General features: G+C 43.7%; 1 protein-coding gene across 1 annotated transcript in view; it reads left to right on the forward strand.

The window, feature by feature from the left end:
• Srebf2 (sterol regulatory element binding transcription factor 2) overlaps nt 1-18,684 on the forward strand; it is a 70,943-nt gene that overhangs the window by 1,135 nt on the left and 51,124 nt on the right. The gene's annotated exons all lie outside the window — the stretch shown is intronic.

The raw sequence follows: 18,684 nt of genomic DNA on the forward strand, positions 1-18,684 counted from the left end.
ATATTCCCAGTCCCAAATACTTGGCGTTATTTCATTTATTGCTTGCACAGTCCTGTGAAATAGGTATCATTCTCGTGTTTTACAGGAGTGTTATCTAAGGTCACTTACTTTCGTGAGTCCAGAACTCTTAAGCAGTGACTCAGTTTATTGGAGTGTTATTACATCTAGAATCTACAACCTAGCAGGCAAATCTGTTGGCTACATCCTCATTTTGCAGATGAAGAAACAGGTAGAAGGTTCTCTTCTGTGAGAAGAAAGAAGTGACAACAGTTGTTTGAGAAAAGGTGTTTGCCCCTTTCCTGTTTTGCTTTTGTATCATCCCCCCTCCCCCTTGGTTTGCCCTTACTTTTTATTCTGGTCATCCAGGCAGTGTGACAAGACCCTGTAATCGAAGTTCCACTTTTAACCACAGATTCTTCCACTAAGTATTGCTAAACACAAAGATAGGTTAACAAATGGGAGGGGTTAGTTCTTGGAACACAAGGGTAGCTAGTGTGTTTTGAGCACTCAAGTGCAAGACACAGTGTTCAGCACTCACACATTCTCAGTCCTTATAATAGCCCTTTCAGGTAAAGATGACTGTTACACCAGTCATCTCCTCCCACCATGGGTGCTGAGCCTGAAGCCCAGGACTGTTCCTTAGCTCCCCAAATGTTCCAGTCAGTAAGAAGTAGATCTAAAACTGCCTACTATCAGGGGCACAAGAAGAAATTCATGGGTTTTTTGTACTTATATTTTATAATGACCTTTATTTGTCGTAATTTTCAGTATGTTAAGTTACCTAGTGGTTGATAGTAACTTTATCTTCATAGGTTGTTAAATCTATGTGTAAATAAAATGCATAGTCTAGAAACCACAGCAATGGGTCAGTGGTTTCATAGGCCTCTATGCCAAGTTTGGGAAGTGTTTCCTTGCTTCAAGAGCAATAACTCAAGCACTGGCTTGGGTATCTCAGTTGTAAGAAGCCATGGAAGATAAGAAAGATGGTATTTTATGGCCACATGGAATGGAGGTGAGGGCTACAGTGCTGAGCATACAGTAGCTTGTGTTTGCATAGGGCAGTAAGTGAAAGTCAGGGGTGAGGAAGCTGGCGGAAGGCTCATTTACCAGGAAGATCTCACCAAGGAGACAGCCATTGACCCTTAAAAGACAAGAAGAACCAGTTGGACAGACTAAAGGTCATAGGTCTAGAGACAGAATTGTCCCTCGAAACCCATCTGTTCCCCTCAGCATGTTACCACCACAAGGGAAAGGACTTTTCTTCTTCTTCCCACAGTTCTTTGCACCTAGAACAGCACTTGGGACAATGAGACTGTTCACTAAGTGTCACCAAATGGCTGTATGAATACCTGGGACGGGATACTAACCGATTAGGTCTGGTTTTCAGGATTGGATTAGGTTAGGTGGCCAGCCCATGTGCTTCTAGGATGAGGAAGAAGAGAGGTTATATGAATACATTTACTTTTGTGTGTAATTGGGGTAATTTATAACCTAGAGATCCCCCTGCCTCAAGGAAGTCCTCTTTGGAGCTATGAGTCTAAGAGCAATGCGGTCTCTTCTCATAGCTTTAAGTTTTTGGTTCATTTGAATAAAATAAATGGTCAATGAGTTGGGAATATAGCTCTGTAGTAGGGTACTTGCTTGGAGTGTGTGAAGTCTTGGGTTCAGTACCCAGTACTGCAAAGACAAGCATAATGTGAATGAGCATAGTGGCACACAATTACAATCTCAGTTACTTTAGAGGCTGAGGCAGAAGGATTGCCTCATGTTCCAAGACCAGCCCAAGCAATTTAGTGAGACCCTCATCTCAAATAAAAAGTAAAAAGAGGAGTGGGGGGGGGGGGCTAGCTCAACAGTAGATCTCTTGCTTAGCATACATGTGGTCCTGGGTTCAATCCCCAGTACTATCAAAAAAGTAGAATAAATAAACAATTTTAGCAGGACACTATACAATGAAATGGGGCTATTTTATAGAGAGTACTGAGATAACCTAGTTTAGATTAGGTAGCAGAGTGAAGCCTCTTAGAATATAAATGTCATTCTCTTTGAAGCAATGCCAAAGTCTAGATTTTTATGTGAAATCTCCAGGTTTTTAAGCATTGGCTTCATTATCTTTTTTCTTTGTGTGTGTGCATGTGAGTCCAGCCACAGCTATGCCATAGTGTTTTTGTGGAGGGTAGAGTCTGAGTTCAGGTGTCAATTTTGACTTTCATCTTCTTTGAAACAGGGTCTCTCTTTTCTCTCTTTTGTTTGACACTGCATACACTCTCTGGCCTCCAGCCTTCCAAGGATTCCCCTCTTTCTGCCTTCCATCTTGGCAAAGGAGGAGCACTGACATTGCAAACTTGCCCTACCGTACTTAACTTCCTGTGGGTTGTTGGGATTTGAACTCAGGTCCTTACACTTGTGTGACATTTCCCCAGACCTTATTTATTTTTTACATTTGTTTATTCAGTTTGTGAGTGTGCATTTGCCCATCCATGTGCCCATGTTTGAGTGTATGGGACCAGAGGACAACTTTTAGAGTCTATTCTCTCCCTCTACCATGTAGGTTCTGGGGATTGAACTCACATGATCACGTTTGGCAGCATGCCCCCTTACCCACTGCGCCATCTTGCTGGCTCATCCTCTTAAAAAATTATTTTTGAGAATTCCATACATGTGTGCAATGTATTTTGATCATATCCATTCACCAAACTCTCCCCAAACCTCCCCACCACATTTCCCTCCCAACTTCATGTACTCTTTTTCTTTTTTGAATAACTCACTAATCCAATTAGTGCTGCCCATATGCACATAGGTGTAGGACCTGCCGTCCACTGGAGCATGGCCACCTTCCAGGATCCACACTCTTGGAGAGAACTGGCTCTCTCTGCCTTATCAGCTGTTTCCTTGTTTATTAACTGTTTGTTTTTGAGACAGGGTCTCTCACTCTGTACCCTTGGTTGGCCTAGAACTTGCTATGTAGACCAGGCTAGCCTGAAACTCACCAAGATTGCCTGCCTTTGCCTTCCAGGTACTGAGATTAAAGGCATGTGCTACTAAGCCTGTCTTGTCCCTCTTATTTTTAATGATGGAGAGACAAAGGCCTAAAACCGAAACTTCTAAAAGAACCACTCGTTTTGGCACATCTTGTATATCTCTCCTCAAACTTGACCTTGGCCTCCCACTTGGCTTGTGTTTCAGAGTAGGGTCTTTGAAGATGTCCTTGTTGATAGCAGCCAGGTCTGTCTTTTTTTGGGGGGTGAGGGGTGGAGTTCAAGACAGGGTTTCTCTGTGTAGCCCTGGCTGTCCAGGAACTTACTCAATAGACCAGGCTAGCCTCAAACTCAGAGATCCTCCTGTCTCTGCCTCTTGAGTGCTGGGGTTAAAGGTGTGCACCACCACTGCCTGGCTGAGCCAAGTGTTTTATAAGGGCAGAAAGAGAGAATCTTCCACTGGGATTAGGAAGGGCAAAGTCAAGAAGGTGATTTTTGCTAGGCACAAAAGAAATAGGTGTCAGGGCTGCAGAGATGGCTCAGCAGTTAAGAGCACTGGCTGCTCTTCCAGAGGATTAGGTTCAATTCCCAGCACCCACGTGGTGGCCCACAGCTATCTGTAACTCCAGTTCTAGGAAGTCCAATGCCCTTATAGTGCACAGATATATATGCAGGCAAAGCACTCATATACATAAAAATGAATTAATCAATTTTTAAAAATAGGTGTCAGGAGCAGCACTGATGAACATATAAAAGAATAACCAAGCTACCTTAGACAAGGCTGCTAGAGATGTTTTGTAATTAACATTATGTGTAAGAAAATATTGACTGAAATCCAAGAGGTGAGTTAGAACTAAGTTGTGTTCTAGATACAGGGTTTTTTGCGGAATTTTAGGAAGGTAACTGTTGAGCATGTCAAAGTAGAGGTAACTCTTAGCATAGGTTAAAAAATTTCAACTCTGTCGGTAAGAAACTTCCTGGTTCACGCGAGGGTGTGACCTGTGTGAAGGGTTGGCCCTGAAGACAGAGCATAGGTGGAATTGTAGGATTCCATTGAGACCTTGAGCATGGGGCTTTGATGAAGCTTAGAAGATAGCTATACTAGAAAAGCTTGCTGGGGAGATGATGGAATTTAGTCTAAATAGGCTTAAGTGGGGAATAGTCACAGAGTAGAAATGGGAAACATATTCAAAAGGTCAAAACTGGCAGTGGAGATTGAGAGTGGAGAAGAGAACTAGAATGGTTGAAATAGAAGTGTAACAAGAAGAGGTGAGTTTCTCGAAGAGCAGTCAGCACAGGATGGACAGTGCTGCAGAGGGCAGCAAGGATGGTAAGGCATAAAAGGAGCCAGGAGCTGGGCAGGAGCTGGTCAACCCGGGGTAGAGCCGTCAAGTGGAAGGGGAGGGATCCAAAACTAGATGGCCCAAACAGGAGTCCAAAATGGAAGGGTGAGGGGCAGGCAGAGGCAACTGTTCTCCCTGAAGGAGGCTGAAGAACTGGAAACTGCACCCAGGGCCTTGTGCATGTGAGGCAACCACTCTGCCACTGAGCTGTATTCCCAGCCTCATTTCTACGTTTCATTTTGAAACAGGGACTCACCAAGTTGCTCAGGATGACCTGTCTCAGCCTGCAGAATAGCTGGGGTTGCAGGCCTGCCACTACCAAGCCCAGCTTTACTTTCCTGTCTTTATGCGTTGTCTGTTCTAAACATTTCATGTACATGGAACCAGAGCCTGTGGCTTCTTTCACTTAGCACATGTTCAAATCCATCCTTGTTGCAGTGTAGTGTTTCAGTACGGCTCATTTTGCTAACTCACTTGTCGGCTGCCAGACGTTTGGGCTCTTTCTCCCTTTTGGCTATTAGGAGAGAAGCAACTGAGAACATGTGGTTTTCTGTGGGTATGTGTGTTCATTTCTCTCGGGTAGACTATCCATATTGTTGTTTGTATCCACTCACTCACTTTCTTAGTTTCCCCGGTCAGTTCTTTCGTTTCTTGGGCCCGCCCTTTGTTTGCCCATCTCTGGGTAAGTCAGCTACCCTTAACTAACCTACAGAGTGATGTTGAAGTTCCTGTTCCTGGTTCTTGGTTTGGGGTGGTGACGGTGTTTGCTTCCTTGGTGTTGCTTGATACTGAGTTTAATGCACCCCAGAATGGCCTCGGATGTACAGCCACGGTTTGAACCCTGGTCTGCTCACTTCTGACTTTGGACCCCTCCCTTTCCATCTGAGGGCTCTACTGAAGGTTGACCTGAAGTCCTGGAACCACAGGCATGGCTTGCAGGTCAATTTTTGAGGACTGGCCTGTTTAAAAATACATAGTCAAATCTCACTCCAACTTAATAGTTTGGCTGAATTTAGAGTTTTAGGCAGGATTTTTTTTTTTTTTTTTAAATACAAGGTTTTATTGTTCAGCCCTGGAACTCACTATGTTGAAGAGGGAAGTGCTGGGATTAAGGGTATGTACCACAACCCCCAGCTAAACAGAACATGTTTGAGACCAGGCCTTGCTCTGTAGCCCAGGCTGGGCTTGTGATATTCTTGCTCGGCCATCGGAGTGCTGAGGTAACAAACCTAGTGTGCAGGGCAGGTAGGACAGAGTTGGTATCGGAAGTTTGAAGAGGTTGCTTGTGCTTTAGCTTCTAGTTGTGGAGAATTCTGATCCTAGTGTGTAGCACAAGCTTACCTAGAACTCATATCCCCGGCTTCTACACCCCCACCCCTACCCCCACTCCATAGTGACGGTAGTAAAGGCATACACTGCTATCCTCATTTTGCCATTGATGTGCTGGGAACTGAATTCAGGTCTTTGTGCCCACCAGGCCACACTGAGCTACAACCCAGCCCCACCATTTTGATTTTGTAGTTTTCTTCTGAAAGCTCTTGAAATCTTGCTGTTGTCCACAGCTTGTTTATTTTCCACATGCTTTAAGTTAGTTCTTGGTTTTATCTAGTTATATTTTCTGGGGCTTCTCAGACCACCAGACCAGAGTCCTCTTGAGTGTCTCCTCTCCCTGTCTGACCTCTCCCTTGTTAAACATTCTCTGTGTTCACACCCAGGCCTTTGGGCTAATAATGTTCTTGAGCATTGCCTGTCTCTCACTGAAGTCTTTAAAACCGTTTTTTTTTTTTAATTTTTTATAGTTTTTATACTCCACTCAAGATCCTGATACTTTTTTAAAAAGTGTGTTTTTGCTTCTATCTCAAGTAGGTCTTGTTCTTAAGTTAGTACCGAAAAAGGAAACTCAAGCAACTTTATATCAATTAGAATTTCCTGGGGCTGGGTGTATAGTTCAGGGGTTCATTCCTCAGCACCACATAAAGCAGTGTGTGGTGGCCTACTTCTGCAGTCCCAGGCTAGCTGGGCTACAGAAGATCCTGTCTCAACAACCAGCAGCAACAACAGAATAACCCCTGAGTATCAGATTGTCTGTATCCTTTTGCACTCTTTTGTTTGTTTGGTTTTGGGTTTTTTGAGGCAAGGTTTCTCTGTGTAGCCTTGGCTGTCCTAGAGCTCGCTCTGTAGACCAGACTGGCCCTGAACTCAGAAATCTGCTTGCCTCAGAGTGCAGGGATTAAAGGCTAGCCAGAACTTTTTGGTTTTTCAAGACAGGGTTTCTCTGTAGCTTCGGAGCCTGTTCTGGAACTTGCTTCTGTAGACCAGGCTGGCCTCAAACTCATGGAGATCCACCTGTCTCTGCCTTCTGAGTGCTGGGATTAAAGGCATGCACCACCACTGCCCGGCTAGCCAGAGCTTTTAAAGTATATACACAGTTATCATATTTTCACACACAGATCGCCATATGTTGCAATAGTTGTAGTATAATAGTATATAATTGAGTGTAATCCAGCCAAATAGACAACTCGCGTGTCTCTGGCTCTGTTGAACATTTTTGTTATTTGTAACCTCTCATTAGCGTAAATGCTCTTGCTGCAAACACTTAGGGAAAGTCACTTTGGAGTTAGGTCATGAGTGTGTGTTACCCAGAGAGGAATCGCAGGTCAAGAGCTGGAGTCCACATTGCTAGCTGTAGCCTTTTCACTTTTCAAATTTTTCCATTGCTACAAATTACTGTGGTGACTATTTTATTTTTGGGGGGCGGGGTAGGGAGGTGCTGCATTTATATGGGTCAAAATTTTAAACGTGTAAAACAGAACTGTGGAAAATTTTGCTCTGTCTACTAATCTCCCTAAACTATACTTCCTCAAAAGTAATCACATTTGAGCTGGAGAGTTGGTCCACTGGTAAGAGCACTGACTGTTCTTCCAGAGGACCAAGGTTCAATTCCCAGCCCTCACATGGCCAAAAACCATATGTAAATCCAGCTCTGAGAGATCCAATACCCTCTTCTGGACTCTGAGGTTACTGCACACACATGGTCCACAGACATACATGCAATGCAGGACAGATATCCATACACATACAAATAAATCTCAAAAAAAAAACTTTTTTAAGTTTCTTTTACCTCCTGCTAAACTTGTTATTATAAGGACAAGCAAAGACAGGTGATATGACTTAGCAGGTAAAGGTGCCTGCTGCCGGAGGACCTGATTCAATCCACAGAACCCCCAAGATGAAAGGAGAGAACTGTCTTCTGCAAGTTGTCTCCTGACCTCCATATTGCATGCACTACACATACACACATTGTAAAAGGAAAAAAAAAAAACCAGGTATGGTAGCACTCAGGAAGAGGGAGAGGCAGGCAGACAGGTCTCTGAGTTCAAGGCCAGGCTGACCACTTTTCACCATAATCTCTAAATTTAGGAAATGCCCTTTTGTGTTTTTTCTCATAATACTTTTAATTTAAGAAAAAAAAAATCTCTCTTGAAGGACTAGAGCAGTGGTTCTTAACCTGTGTGTCATGACCCCTTTGGAGGGGTTGAACAACCCTTTCACAGGGGTTGCCTAAAACCATAATTAATTCATATCAGTAGCAAAATTATGGTTATGAAGTAGCATTGAAAATCATTTTATGGTTGGGAGTCATCACAACATGAGGAACTGTTTTAAAGGGTCACAGCATTAGGAAGGTTGAGAACCACTGGCCTAGAGAGGTGGCTTAGCAGTTAAGGACTGTACTGCTTTTACAGAGGACCTGAGTTTGGTTCCTAGAATCCATATCAGGTAGTCCTCAACTGCTGGTAATTTCAGCTCTGGGAGTTTAGGGGAGTCCCGTGGCCTCTTCTGGCCTCTGAGGGAACCTGCTCCACTCGTATGCACATACTCATATACAGATACACACTTATATACAATTAAAGTTTTTAAAAAGTTTTGTTTTGGTCAGCCTTGAAGTTGGCCTTGCTAGTGCACACCTTTAATCCCAGTACTTAGGAGAAAGAAGCAAGTGGGTCTCTGTGAGTTCAAGGCCTGCCTGGTGTATGAATGGGTTCCAGGCCATCCAGGGCTTGCATAGTGAGACCCTATCTAAAAAATAATTGGCTTTGGTAGTTTTTCTAAACTGGTAAGGGGCAAGCTTTCTCTTTATTTCTTGGGCAGGGTTGGACTGCAACTAGTGATAGCTGTTTTCCATGGTGTTTTATTTTTTGTGCATACATAAAATTGCATGTAATTGTTTAAAAGATTAATTTCATTTGTTTATTTAGTGGGAGGGGGCATATCACGTATCATGTATCACCGAGTATATGTATGGGGTTAGAGGAGTTGGTTTTCTTCCACAATTGGTTCTCTAGTTCAACCATGTGGCCCTCAGGGTTATCAAACTCAGCTCTTCAGGCTTGGTAGCAAGTGCCTGTATCCACTGAGCCATCTTGCTGACCCAGGACCATTTATTTGTTCTTGATTGTAGATATTGACATTGATATTCTCCAGGTAAATGTGACTTGTTTTGTTCCTTATTAGTTACCAGCCATCTGCCTTAGTTTGTTTTCTGATGCTGTGATAAAACCCCATAACCAAAAGCAATTTGAAGAGGAAAGGGTTTATTTTGCTCACATCCCTGGATCACAGTCAATCACTGAGGGATGTCAGGGTGGGAATTCAAGGCAGGAACCTGGAGGCAGTAACTGGAGTGGAGGCCATGGAGGAGTAAGTACTGCTTACTTCCAGTCTGCTTTATTATAAGATCCAGGCCTACCTGCCCAGGGGTGGTACCACCCACAGTGGGCTGAGTCCTTCCACATTAATCGTTATTACAATCAATGACATTAATCAAGAAAATGCCCACAGATTGGTTTACAGGCAATCTGATGGAGGCGTTTTTTCATTTGATGTTCCTTTTGCCCAGATGACTATAGCTTGTGTCAAATTGACAAAAACCAACAGCAAACTAACCAGCACACTGTCCCTGTAATCACATCTACGTTTTGATCTTCACATTTTGAAATCACATGTAGGCAGCAGTCACCATGTGCTCGGCACCACATCTGTTCAAACCTTTTCAGAGGATCCGTTTTGTAGTATGCCCTGGAGTGGGACACTGTCAAAGGTTAAACAGAACCCCTGATACCATGACATGAATGTGTTGGCCCTGAGTTCCAGGCACTATTTGCTCTCTGAACTATGTTGTCTTCTAATACACTTTGTTTTAAATCTTTTTTCTAGTTCTCCAGTAACTTAGGATCTGAGGCCCATGCCACACAACTAGAAATCGGTGTGTTGGTAGCTTTAATTCAGATGTGTCCAGTTCTAAAACCTGTGTATTTTTCCTCTGGTCCATGCCACATGCCTGTCTGATGTAAGCAGTCTTCTGGATTGCAGATGCAAAGTAGTGTGATGGAATTCAAAACTAGAGAGATGCTAGATTACCTATTAAGTTTCACCTTCAGTGAACGTGTGCTTAATCCCTGGGTACCTGGAAGTGACACTTCCTCTGGGTCACCTGGCTCTTCTGTGCATTCCTTTTATGTATAGGGTAGGGGTTGGGATATCTGTATCTTGGGTACTTGAAGATGAGGTGAGCTAAAAGCACATAGTTGGAGGGGGCAGGAACTAATATTCTTTTCTCTCTCTCTCTCTCTCTCTCTTTTTTTCTCTACTAAGTATAAAGGAATTGAATGAACTTTAATTTGATTGACTCTAGAACCAAGGATTTTTTTTAGAACAGTTTTAGAAAGTTTATTTTTTTTCTTTTGAAAGGGCTTTTGTAAGTATGTTGGGTGGGACACAGGAGCAGTCAGAGTGTGTGGTATGAAACATTCAGTTTTCCTCCACAAGACTCATGGGTTAAACTTTTTGATGTGGTGGAAATTTTTAGAGGATAGCAGAGTAGCCTGGGCCTCAAGGTAAAGCTCTCTGTGGAACTCCTCTTAGAAACTAACCTCCAAGCGCTGAAGGACTCACAGCCTGGAAGATGGCTCTTTCTGCATCTCTCTAGCCTTGGGAGTTGCTAATGACCCTCACAATCTTACTCTCTCATCTGGCCTGGGAACAGGTCTGTTGGGTTCAGGGTCTGGTTTGGAGTGGTGATGAAATTCTGAGCTGCTGAACCAGGTGTGGAGCCGCCTTGTTGAACCTTCTGCCTAGCCCTGGCTCTTGCCATCCCACAACTTCAGGGAAATAAGCTGTTTCCTAAGTGCTAACATTCCTGTGAGGCCTTACACTTTACAAAAGTCCTCCTGATAGCATTTATCTGCCTCACAGTGCTGTGAGGTTGATTCTTGATTTTTATCCCCATTTTTCATGGGCATCCATAGAGGTTCTGTAAAAGAGAAAGAAAATGATTTGTATATACAGGGTTTTCTATGTTGAGCAGAGTGTGCCATTCATCCTCTTCCTTGCCCTGTGAGTATGAGGTGGGAGATGTCCTGATGAAGAAAGCCTGGTTGTCTAGGAGCCTTTTCTCTGGTCAGAAGTTGCAATGAATGAATGCCGTATATTCATAGCCCACTGCTAGAGAATATTTGAAATTAATGAAACAGTCCCTGTTTTGGGGGAGCTTTTTCTTTTGGATTTCTGTACTCGGAGTACAAACTTACATCTAACTGTTCATAAGGAAAAAATGTAACAGGCACCATCCAGGAAGAATTCCAGATGTTTGAAGCACTAAGGAATGGATTTAGGGAAGTCTTCATAGGTACTTTGTCACTTGGGCTAAGTTGTGAAGAGGGGATGAGCAGATCCATTCTTGATAAACTGTTAACCTTCTCAAACAATTTTGGTCAGGTTCTTCTTTGCTTCAGTGTATTCTTTATCTGGCTAGCTTGAACTAAAAGTCGAGATTTATTTGGGGAGTATGTTTATTGACCAGAGAATCTCTAGAAAGCTGGGCTTGGGAAATGGATTTGAACCCAGAGAGGCTAAACAGCAGCCTGCTTAGGACCCCACCATCCTTATGACCTGTTGTCTACTTTCCTGGGTCGTTCCCTGGTAGGAGCATGCCTTATCAGAGCTGACTGTAGGAAGCCTTGTCAAGACATGCCTGGTGGGCATTCTCCAAAGGAAGATCAGGGTGTTCGTGGGGGATCCTGACCTGATAGTGGGCAAATGAGACAATGGCAGCTGTCCACTGTGCTTCTACTCTGTGATGATGGCATTAAAGCCTTTTACATTCTATCTATAGCAGCTCCATCCAGCCCCTCTTTCCTTCTACAATCTCTGTATTAACAACTTGCAGGACATTTCCTGGCGCTGTGTTTCGTTGTTGTTTTTTTCCCCTCAAACTTTCCCCCTTTTTTTGAACATTTTTCTATCCTTTAACTCATAAAACCCTTTTTATCCTAGGTTTAGCTTTCAGTCTCCCACAGGGGATTGGTCCTTTATTCTCTGACAGGACAGCCTTTTCTTTTTGAGGCATTTGCCTGTTCACCCTTATGTTAAAGTTTGTGGAATTGGTTGGGTTTCTGTCCTTGCTGAGATTTTCTTGAGCATGCCAGGCAAGCATTCTACCACTAATAGCACTAAGCTACAACCCTAGCGTGCCCTCCCCCCTTTTAGACACTCTCTCACTGCAACAGAATGGCATCAGATTCACAAGCCTCTTGTTTGAGTCTCCCAAATGCTGGGGGGTTAAATCCAGGGCCTCATACATCCCAGGCAAGCACTGAGCTACACCCCCGAGCGTCTCTGAGATTGAAGGGTGAGAACCAGCACTTTTCTTTTTTTCTGTCTCCTTTCTTCTTTCAATCTTCTCTCTTATTTTCCTGTCTTCTGGGATGATGAGGTTTCTCTTTGTGTCCTAGGCTGGTCTTCAGTTGTCATCCTTTCTTAGCCTGAATGTTGAGATCACACTTGTGAGCCACCATGCACAGCTCAGTGCTTTTGTCTGTTCTGTCCAGGGTCTCACAGGAGGCATTTACATAAGATCCTCCAAGCTATCAACACATAGTAAACATCACAGACAAAGTACCAAGTGGATGTTTGTATGTAATTTAATAACCTACTTTGCATACATTTTTGGCCTTAGTTTTAGGGAGATTTGAGAGTATGATAGTGAATTAATTGTAGAGTCTTGGTGTCTTACATCCCTTAATGGTTTTAGTACCAATGGGGGTTGAGGTCCTTTGCTTTGTGGACTCTGCCCCCAAGAGCACAATTCAGGTGAAGTGGTTTGTGACTGACTTTTTGACAGCCGGTCATCTGTCATTGTGAAACACAAGGCCCTCTTAGAGCACAGAATTATGTAGGATCAGTTCCTTGAGCATCTTGCTCAACTTTTACTCTGCTGTTTAAAGAGCATTAAAGAGAGCCGTGTAGCACTAGGGTGGGGACAGATAATGAACTAGGAAAGACAGGAAAGGCCTGAGAGGATGACTCGTCCTTTCCTTCCTGAGCTTGGGTGTTCCCTCTGCTCACTCATCAACGAAGCACTCCCTGAGTAGCTGCCCTGTCCATCTGCTACCAGACTTGGTTTGCCGTGATCGATCCGTGTGATGACGGAAACAGAGCAGTTGTGTAGTGACTGCGCTTGATGTTAAGTCCCAGCTCCCCTACCTGCAGGTTGTGTGACTGTGGTCAAGTTGCTTGACCTCTATGCCTTGTTTCCTTGTCAGAGACCGAGTGATGGCAGCACCTATCTCCAAGTATTGTAGAGATCACACAAGGAAATCCATGCCAAGTGTTCAGTGGGGTGCTGTCATGCTGGGTTTGTTACTACACTTACTAATCAGCCCAGAGCCATTTCTTCTGGATTGCTGTACTCAAAGTGCAGACATATCAAAGTTATACGTGGAACATCATGGGGACAGCACTTGAAACATGGGGTGCCAAGAGTCTGGTGTCTCCTCACAGCCTTCGGTAAGAACTAGAGTGCCTGCATAGGGTTCTTATATGGGTGGGAACTCCCATGAAACATTCTAGAATCCCGCTACTGTGAGATGGGGCAGTCCTAGGGAGGGAGTTCTTCAGGAAAACGACACTGTGTATGTTTATGGGGATAACTTCTACAGTAGGATGCTTGTGGGGGAAAAGCAAGACATCCCCACCCCATCCATCTCTCTTCTCATTTATATGCTTGAGACTATGTGCAAAACTCCTCTTTGGACTTGAACTTGTTTTCTTAGGCACAGTCAACTCCACATTTAAGCACTTCAGAGCCAGTCAGTATGTAAAATGCCTTACATGCCAACACTTGAAAGTGGAACCTCATGGGGTGATGTTGAAGATTATATAACAATGTGTGTGAAAGTGCCTAACAAGGTTTACAGGGAAACAGCAGTGGCAGTGCTAATGAAGTTGTTTTCCAGTATTTAAAACCACGTTTATACTCTGCACAAACACAGGTAAAGAAACAGCAGCGAAAATGCAACATCTTTTCAGGCAGCAGACCCCTTTTTACAGTCCCTATGCTTTGTGCCCGGCCCTAACAGATGTCTACACAGGCTTTCACCACCAGAATCTGCCTCTTGGAGGCATTTACTTTTGTGACTGACATGTCATAGGATCTCAGTGAATGTTTATTCCATACATGTCTTTCTTGGTTTGCTGTTTATTAAAGCAGAAGGGGCTGAGGAGACACTGCTTTGGAAGGAATATCTTGTCAAAGCAGATCTCCTTTATAGAGTGAGAATTTGGATAGAAAAGTATACCTATAAAAGAAGCTACAAACAACCGGGCAAGACTATCTCTTCCCTGTTTCCCTCCAGGAGTCAGTTATACACGTACTTACCTAAGGTGGATGTTCTTCAGCTAGCTTGGGGTGTGTGTGTGTGTGTGTGTGTGTGTGTGTGTGTGTGTGTGTGTGTGTGTGTGTGTTTATGATGCTGAAGATGGAACCCCAGGGTTTGCTGAGCTCAGTCCCCAGATCTCTTTCATTGACATTTAAATCAATATTGAAAGCAGTCTGTGGATTATTTCCAAAGTGCCTTCTAACACCTTCATTTTTTCTTTATTGTCACTCAGGTCTGGATTGCATCTTTTTCCCAAGTTGTGATTCATAAAGTATTAAGACATATTTGGGAGCCAGGTGTGGTGGTGGATGCTTTAACCCCAGCACTCATCAGGAGACAGAGGTAGCGGGATCTCTATGAGTTTGAGGCTAGCCTGGTCTACAGAGCAGGTTCTAGGACAGCCATTAACAAGAGACACCTTGTCTCAAAACAAACAAACAAGCAAAAAACCAATAAATAAATAAATGGGCGTTTTGGAAACCAGGCGTGGTGACACATGCCTGTAATCTTAGTACTCAGGAAGTAGGGGCAGGAGAATCAGGAGTTCAAGACTAGCCTAGGATACATGAGACCCTATCTCAATACCCTACACACACCAAAAAAGGGAGGGGGCAGCAGTCAGTTGTAACTATTATATTATCACATAAAATTAATACAAATGAATTTGACTTCAGTTGTAATCACCTCCTATACATTTCAATAAAATATAAATATGCTTTCTAAATAAAAAATAAAATTTGCTTTTAGACATAAATAGTGTAATGGTTTTGTTTTTGTTTTTTTTTAATGGCTTACCTACTTCTTTATGTGAAAGGCACACATGGAGGCCACAGGACACCCTGCTGGTGTCAATTGTCCCTGTCCACCACATGCATTCCCGGGGTCAGCTCAGCTCATCAGACTTGGTGCTGCGCCTCTCTACTCTCTGGACCATCTTGCTGGCCCTCATTTTTTTTCCCACTATAAGAGTTTATTAAGGGGAAGAAATAGAAGGGGTTGCTTAGGCCTATGGAAAGATCGTGCAGGAGGCCCTCCTTATTTTTTAAAAAGATTGTTTTATTTTATGTGTGTGAATGTTTTGCCTGCATGTAAGTGTGCTGCATGTGTGTCTGTGCACCATGTACACACCTGGTACCCACAGAGGCCAGAAGAGGGCATTGAATGCTCTGAGACTGAAGTTGCAGATGGTGAGTCACCATGTAGGTGCTGGGAATCAAACCCAGGAAACATCCTTAAGAAGAGCAGCCTATGGTCTTAACCACTGATCCAGCCTTTGTATTTTGTTTTCCACAGAGTCTTGCTGTGTATCCCAGGCTGTTTTGAAACTCCTGCCTCACCCTCCTGAGTGCTGGAATTACAAGCATGTGTCACCACACCTGGCTCTTAGGTCTTTGGTCTGTTGTCAGTGCTGGGGTAGAACCTGGAACCGCTCTTTCTTTCTTGGTCAGCTATATCCCCAGCCTAGGTTCTTCTAGAAGAAATCTTGTGTATTCAAGAGCTAGCAGGTCGCTGGTGTGAGGTGGGAAGTCCTTGGCAGAAGCCAGCAAGTAGTTTGAAGTCGAATGTCAAGACAGCTTAGAGGAAGAGTGAAGGTGACCTCAAGCAGAAGTCAGGACACAGTGGTCTTATCCTGAGAATGACTACCCAACCCCAGCCTGTGCAGAAAGGGAAGTGGGTGTCTTTCAAGGGTAGATGGGAAACTAGTGAGTGAGAAGTGAAACCTTTAAGAGTTGGAGAGAGTGGGGCTGGAGAAATGGCTCACAAGTTAAGAGTACTTACTGCTCTTCTCGAGGACCAAAATTCGGGTCCAAGCACCCACAATAGTTGGCTCACAACCACCTGTAACTAACTTGAGCTCAAGGGAATCTGACTGGTCCCCTGCGGCACCACATAAGCTGAAGACGCGCTCGCGCGCACGCGCACACACACACACACACACACACACACACACACACACACACACCTTTAAAAAAAGAAAAAGAGCCAGGTGTTAGTGGTGCATGCCTTTAGTCTCAGCACTTGGGAGGTCGAGGCAGAGGCAGGTGGATCTCTGAGTTCGAGGACAACAAGGCTACACAGAGAAACCCTGTCTCAAAACACAAACAACAGGAGTCAGTCAGAGCAAGTGGTAGGAAGCTCTGAAACTTGTGTTTAAGAAATTTGATTTGAATCTAGAGAGACGGCTTAGCAGTTAAGAGTACTTGCTACTCTATAGAGGACCTGAGTTCCGTTCCCTGCACCCCCATGGCAGCTAACAACCATTTGTAACTAGTTCCAGGGTATTTGATGCCCTCTTCTGACCTTTCTGGGCAGCAGGCATACATGTGCAGGAAAAAGAGCCAGCCATTGCTGTTTTTGTGGAGGACTTGGGTCTGGGTCCCAGCACCTACATGGCAGCTCACAGCAGTCCTTAGCTAAAATTCCAGGAGACCAATATCCTCTCTTCTCCTCTGTGGTGGGCACCAGGCACACCTGCAGTGCACATAAAATAAAAAATAATTTAAAAATTTAAATATGATTAGGAAGATGGTTCTCCCAATCAGATACTCAAAGAAGACTGGTTGAATTCAAAGCATGATATAGGATGGAGTGATAGCTGCTGCAGAGCTACCTTAAAATAACACCTAACAACTTCAGGGTGAACTTGTGGCAGAGTAGAAACCATTGAAAGTGGCCTTGAAAATAGCTCCTCCAGCTGAGCTAGGCTGGAAACCAGTGAGCTCTCCGATCCATCTCTCTTCAACCTCCTAATTCTAGGGTTATAAGCACACACTTCCATGCCCAGATTTTCGGAGTACTAGGGATTTGAACTCGGGTCCTCATGCTCACAGAGGAAGCACTCTTATTATGCACTGAGCCAGGCCTTTTTCTTCTGATTTTTTTTTTTTTACTTTAGTGTAATATATGTGCAAAGGAATCCATAATTTTAGCATGTTATGAACACAAGCATTTGAGAACCTCTGGCTCCCTGTCCAGTTTTCTTTTGTGGTTTCTTTGGCAATTAAAAAGAATTCACTCATCTGTCACTTAAAAGTCTGAGATAGCTAGCTGGGCATGGTAGTAATACACACCTTCAATCCCAGCACTCATGAAGCAGAAGCAAGTGGATCTCTGTGAGTTTGAGGCCAGCCAGGGCTACATGGTGAAACCCTTAATCCAACTCATGACAAGGATAACCTTGAACTCCCTCTGCCTCCTTCAGGTTCAAGATTGCAGTCATGTACCACCATGCCCAGCTTTTCATGTTTTTTGAATCTTGTGACCCTGATGCATTTTTTCCCCGTAAGCCCCTTGTTTATGAAGATTTCTTTTTCAGGATTTATTAACTTCATTTGTGTGTGTCACATTTGTGTGGGTGCACTTGGAGGCCAGAAGAAGGTGTCAGAGCCCCTGGCCTGGGAGCTAGAGTCACAGGTAGTTTTGAGTTGTCCAACATAGGTGCTGGGAATGAAACTCAGGTTGTCTGGAAGAGCAGCAAGTGATCCTCCAGACCCCGGTTTTTATTAAAGTTTTTGTTGTTGTTGTTTTGTTTGTTTGCTTGCATGCGTGTGTGTGTGTGTGTGTGTGTGTGTGTGTGTGTGTGTGTGTGTGCGCGCGCGCGCGCATGCCTTTTGTGCGAGTAGGTCAGAGGACAACTCTCTGGGGTTGGTTCTTTCCTTTACGTGGGTTCATTCCAGCAATCAAACTCCAATCTCAAGCTTGCATTGTTGGGTGGAAAGTGCCTTCATCTGATGAGCCATGTTGCTAGCCCTTGTAGGTAATGCAGAAGATTTTAAAGCAACCACCTGTTTTCACTAAGTGATTAAATGATTAACTCTATGGCACCGATATAGTACTGTAGAACTCCTGTTTTTGTTGTTGTTGGTGTTGGTGGGTTTTTTTTGTGTGTGTGTTTTGTTTTTTGTTTTTTTTGACAAGGTTTCTCTGTGAAGCCCTGGCTGTTCTGGAGCTCACTGTTTAGACCAGCTGACCCCAAACTCAAGAAATCCGCTGTCTCTGCCTCCCAAGTGCTGGGATTAAAGACACATGCTGCCACCACCACTTGGTCTGTTTTCTAAATTTGTCTATAATGAATACATTCCTTTCATGATTTAAAATATTGTCTAAGTCTGGCAAGATGTCTCAGCAGGTAAAGGCATTTGTTACCAAAGCTGATTGATGACCTGAGTTTCATCACCAGAGCCCACATGGTGCGAGGAGAGAACTGACTCCTAAAAGTTACCTCTACACATGTGCCCTAGTATGTACATGTCCCCTTCCCCCAGGCAAGTAAATGTAATTTAAAAATATTAGATAAAAATATATTATCTTAACACAACATTTATAATAAATATAAAATGTGAGAATAACGTTTATGAAAATCTCGAAGAATTAATAAAATGTGTATTAAAAAAATAAGTAGTGGGCCTGGAGAGCTTGCAGAAGACCCATGTCCAGTTCCCAGTATCCTCCTTGGGCACAATGCTTACACTTGCTATACAGACATATGTGGGCAAAACACCCATATGCATAAAATAATAAAAATTTGATCTGATCATATTTCGGGTTATTTTGTTGCACTCGATGCTGTGTGGTTAAGCCAGCCAAGATAATTTATGTTGCCTCTAGGTCATAAACTCCATAGAGCGAACTTGAACTTGTGTC

This window comes from Peromyscus californicus, unplaced genomic scaffold, assembly GCF_007827085.1.
Source record: "Peromyscus californicus insignis strain IS unplaced genomic scaffold, ASM782708v3 Scaffold_20__1_contigs__length_68692818, whole genome shotgun sequence".
NCBI lineage: Eukaryota > Metazoa > Chordata > Mammalia > Rodentia > Cricetidae > Peromyscus > Peromyscus californicus.